Source organism: Chrysochloris asiatica, unplaced genomic scaffold, assembly GCF_000296735.1.
Source record: "Chrysochloris asiatica unplaced genomic scaffold, ChrAsi1.0 scaffold00079, whole genome shotgun sequence".
NCBI classification, from domain to species: domain Eukaryota; kingdom Metazoa; phylum Chordata; class Mammalia; order Afrosoricida; family Chrysochloridae; genus Chrysochloris; species Chrysochloris asiatica.
The window spans coordinates 8,206,003-8,211,832 of NW_006408597.1; positions in this window are offsets into that span (position 1 = coordinate 8,206,003).

Here is a 5,830-nt window from a genome sequence, read left to right on the forward strand (position 1 = left end):
TTGTAACCATGGCAATGAGATGATATACAATGGAATGAATGTAAAATTAATGTTCTCCCATGTAAACTGTCACATAATTCACAATAAAACATTTAAGGAAAAAACAAAACAAAACAAAAACAAGTACTAGGCCACCTACTTTGTTTACATTACATTTCGTTTGGATACTATGTTCGTAAGTAAGCATTGAACTGCCAACCAGAGGGCTGATAGTTCGAACTCACCAGCTAATCCTTGGGAAAAAGATGGGATTTTCTGCTTCCACAAAGATTTACAGTTTCAGAAACTATACAGCATTTGCTATGAGTTGGAACTGACTTGATGGCACTTAACAACATTGATCTGGAAGTAGTAGTGGAAAGCAATATTTTATGGTTTCTGCATCTTGATTCTTTGTCAAGTATTTATTGTCCAGTGAACACTTACTTACATAGATTCAGGAAATTCTTACATTTATTGAAAGCCAATTGTAGTGTGAAAGGAGCTCTGGTAGCGTAGTGGTTACGAATCGGGCTGCGAACCTTAAGGTCAGCGGTTCGAAACTACCAGCCGCTCCGCGGGAGAAAGATGAGGCTTTCTACTCCCGTAAAGATTTACACCCTCGGAAACCCTGTACAGGGTCGCTATGGGTCGGAACCGACTCCACGGCACTTAACAACAACAATTGTAGTGTGAAAGGAAGTGTGAGGCGATGGAAAGAACTCTGGTCTAGTAGTAATAAGACCTGCGTTCTGGTCCTAGAATGACTATTGATTGTTGTTGTTGTTAGGTGCTGTTAAGTTGGCTCCAACTCTAGTAACTCTATGTACAACAGAACAAAACATTGCCTGGTCCTGTGCCATTTTCACAATTGTCGTTACTTTTGAGCCAATTGCTGCTGCTACTGTGTCATTCCATCTCTTGGGGGTGGGAGGTGGGGTTTTTCTCTTTTTTGCTGACCTTACAGTTTACTAAGCATGATTGTTGTTGTTAGGTACCATCAAGTTGGTGCTGACTGATAGCAATCATATGCACAACAGAACGAAACACAGCCTGGTCCTGTGCCAACCTCACAATTATTGTTATGCTTGAGCATGATATTAGCTCCTTGCAACTGTCTCCATGGCACGCAACAACAACAACAACAATTAGTTATGCCTTTTATTTTTCTGACACTCTGCTTTCCTGATCTGTAAAATGAGGACCGTTTCTTATTTGGGGGCTAACCTCTATGATATAAGGATACAATTATATAAGGGATCTTTGTTGATGGGATGCCCACCAAGAAAATTTAAAGGCTTGTCTCTGTGTCTTTAACACTTGTGTCATGCTTTGTAATCTGGGTCCTGATTCGTTTTGCTTTTGAAAGGAGCAATAGATGGCTTGGCAGAGGAGAGAACAGGTGCTGACTGAGTGTAATAAGGGCTTTGGAGAAGGGACAGACTTGCTTTCCTCAAATAAGCTTCAGTCTTTGGCCAAGTGACTTGTGTAGATTTCCATAAATAAAAAAACCTGATGGTAAGCATAGATTCATTAAAGGGACTTTAAAATAGGATGTAGGATTGGGCCAAAACAGGGAACACTGTGTTGCTTCCTGTTTTTCCCTCTTTCTTTCTCTTTTCTTCACCCTCTATGGAACTTTATCTGAAAAACAGAGAGGAGGTAGTCAGGATCCTCTGGGTATAAATAACTGATTGGTTAGTTGAATTTTAAGAAGGCACTTAATTTTTAAATGACTGATACTGGGATACCTACAGATTTAAAGGAACAGCCAACAAGCTGAGTCTTGAGAAGTCCAGGCACAAGGCAGGAAACCTGCAAATCCGACACTGTCATAGGGCAGCAGCCCAACTTTAAGTGCTCTCTTGTTTGTGCCTCAACTCAAGATTCTAGTTCCCCAAGAAACAATTCTGATTAACCCAACTATCAAATGGGGTGAGCTGCTTTCCCAATAGTGTTTGGTGTGAGTGTGAGTTGGTGACAGTTACAAAAGGGAGAGGGGTGATGGGTAGACAAACATCATGGGGTGTAAGTCTCCACAAACTTTTTGGGATAACTACAAATGAGGACAGCACCAACGTGCTCTCTTTACAGTTGTTATTGTTGCTAAGTGCTGTGAAGTTGGTTCCGATTCACAGAGACTGTATGTACATCAGAATGAAACATTACTCAGTCCTGCATCATCCTCACAATTGCTGTTATGTTTGAGTCCACTGTTGCTGTCACTGCATCAAACCATCTCACTGAGGGTCTTCATCTTTTTCATTGACTCTCCACTTTACCAAGTGTGTTGTCTGTTCCATTGGTCCATCATGGCATCAGGTCCAAAGTACAAGAGATGAAGTCTTGCCATCCTTGCTTCATAAAGAGCATTCTGGCTGTACTTCCAATACAAATTTGTTTCTTCTACTGGAAGTCATAGTATTTTCAATATTTTTCACCAACATTATAATGTGAATTTATCAGTTCTTCTACATTCTTATTCATTGTCCAACTTGTACACCTTAGTCTTCAAAGTGACATCTTTGTTCTTGAACAGTTTAAAGAGGTCTTTTATAGCAGATTTGCCTAATATAATACATCGTTTGATTTCTTGACTGCTGCTTCCTAGAGCATTGATTGTGGACCCAAGCATAATGAAGTCTTTGACAACTTCAATCTTGTCTCCATTTATCATGATATTATTTATTGGTCTAATTGTGAAGAATTCTTTTTTCTTTACCCTGAGGTGAAATCCATACTGGTCTTCATCAGTAAGCACTTCAAGTCTTCTTAGCTTCCAGGAAGCAAGACTGTCATCTGTATGTCACAGGTTGTTGATATGTCTTCCTCCAATCTTGATGTCATGTTCTTCTTAATATAATCCAGCTTCTGCAGTTATTTGCTCAGCAATAACTTATTCAATACTTAGATTGAATAGTATGGTGACTGGATACAACTCTGGCACACATCTTTCCTGATTTTAAACCACTCAGCATTCCTTTGTTCTTTTCAAACAACTGCCTTTTGCTCTATGTACAGGTTCTTCATGAGCACAATTGAGTGTTCTGGAATACTCATTCTTCACAATGTTATCCATAGTTTGTTATGATCCACAAAGTAAAATGCATTTGCATAGTCAATAAAGCACAACTAAACATCTTTTTAGTATTCTCTGCTGTCAGCAACAATAAACAATAAACAATAAACAATAAACAATCCTCTTCGGAATCTGGCTTGAATTGCTGGCAGCTCCCTGTCGATGTACAGCAAAATTTTACTTGCATGTGATATTAATGATATTGTTAGGTGATTTCCGCATTCCCACTGATGGTCACAAATATCAACCTTTTCCTATTGGTTAGCCAAGTAATTGTCTTCCAAATTTCTTGGCATAGAGGAATGAGTGCTTCTAGTCGTGCATCACTTTGCTGAAGCATTTCAATTTGTGCTCCATCAGTTCCTGGAGATTTGTCTTTCATCAATGCCTTCAGTGTAGTTTTAACTTTTCCTTCACTACCATAAGTTCTTGATGGTATTATACCTATTAAAATGATTAAACATTAACCAAGTCTTTTTTTGATACAGAGGCTCTATGTAGTCCTTCCATTTTCCTTTTTTTTTATTATGAATTATGTGATAGCTTACAGGGGAGAACATTAGTTTTACATTCATCCTATCATATACCATCGAATTGCCATGATTACAATCCCCTCCATGAATCATCAACCAACCAAAGGGCATACCCTGCAAGCGTGACCCCCAGTCGTCAGCAAACAACCCCTCTCCCTCTCTGGGTCTAAAGTCCCCAGATGCTCCATCTCTCCACGTCATCGTCTCTGCCTCCATCTTTGGCATCACTGCTTCTCTGGGAAGGGTCCCGCTCTCCGCTCTTCTCCCTTGATGGTCCCAGGGACCTCGCCTCCTAGACTGAAAAGTTAATCACTCTCTTCCTTGCTACAAAATGTCTACCTTTACATTTACAACCCTCACAATCAGTCGTGATAACAATTATTCACTATTGTATCACAAGAGACATTATCTGCATTTCCTTTCATCAGCCTCGCCTAGACAGATTGGATACTACTCAGTGGAGATTCTACCTTCCTCCACACCCTCTGAATCTAGGTTCCCTCTTAAAAGCTTATAAGCCAGTTCCTTCTTGCCTTTGTAGGCCCCCCCCCCCCCGCACTTTGGGTAGCCAATGTCCAAGTTACCCATCCCTGTCTACTCTGTGTATGGAGGGGATGGGAATGATCCTTGCTGTAAAGATTTGTTCCCTCTTTTGAGCTACTGCATCCATGGGTGTAGGTCAAGTTCATCAAATTGTATCAGATTACTCTTCTTTCTTCTCCTGGTTGAGCTCTGATCATCCAGTCATTGAAGCCAGGTCAAGTGGGTATTATCTGCAAGTGTGGGTGTTCTTGTGCATATGGCTTCTCTTCTTATCAGCTGGAAGCTTCACTCTCCACTCTAGCCCTCTGTGGCTATGTCACTGACTCTGGGCCAAAGAGTCCCCAGGTCTTGCCACAATGACCTTTTACTTTCTTCATGTTTAATGACCTTTTAATGACCTTTTACTTTCTTCACGTTTGATTTTTTTTTTTTTAAATCTCTTTCAAACTTTTATATATATATGGGTATACTTCCACTCTTCCTCTCATGCCCATTCAACCTGTGTATCTGCCCATGTAGCTACACACTGCTGTTCCAAGGTTGTGTATATACCACTATTTACTTCTATGCCTTTATCCCTTGCACACCTCCCAGTGTCTTCACCTGTCTTCATCATGCTTCTGTGATCCTTTGTCTTCTTGTATATTGCCTTCCCTGTCACCCAACTTAATATGTGTTTACCCTCTAGCTGTACCACTCATCTGTCAGTTTGTCTTATTGTGGTAGCTTTTGTGTTGCTGTGATGCTAGAAGCTGTACCACCAGTATTTTAAATACCAGCAGAGTACACTCATGGTAGACAGGTTTCAGCTGAGTTTCTAGACTAAGAGAGACTAGGAAGAAGGAGAGGCAGACTTCTGAATATATAGCTACTGCAAACCTTATGAATAGCAGTGTAACACCGTCAGATAACATCAAAATATTGAACACTGAAACATGATAGATAGTACCAGAATCTTGTCAAATATAATGCTGGAAGGTGAGTCCCACCACTCAATGGAAAGAAACTGAAAACATTAACTTGTGAACAGGAACCAGACAAGGATGCACATTATCACTACTTCTACTCAATATTGTGTTGGACGTCTTAGCCACAGCTATAAGGCAAGAAAGGGAAAATAAAGGCATCCAAATTGGCAAAGAAGAAGTTTAACTGTCTCTATTTGCAGATGATATGATTCTATACATAGAAAATCCAAAGACTAAGCAAAAAGTTATTGGAATTCATTGGAAGATTCTGCAAAGTGGTATAGTTAACTAGATCAATATACAAAAATCAGTTGGTTTCCTTTATACCAATAAAGACAGGTCTGAAAAGGAAATTAGGAAACTCCCATTAAAAATAGCCACCCAAAGGATGAAATACTTAGCAATAAATGTAACCAAAGAAACAATAGAAGTATACAAAGAAAACTACAAAACACTACTATAAGAAACCAAACGAGATTTACAAAAATGGAAGAATTTACCATGCTCATGGATAGGAAGACTTAACATTGTAAAATGTCAATACGACCCAAAACAATCTACAGATACAATGCAATTCCAATCCAGATTCAAATAACATTTTTTAAAAAGATGGAAAAAATGATCATGAACTTTATGTAGAAAGGGAAGACACCTTGAATAAGCAAAGTACTGCTTTAGAAGAAGAACAAAGTGGGAGGTCTTTGATGCCCTGATCTCAAAAATTATTA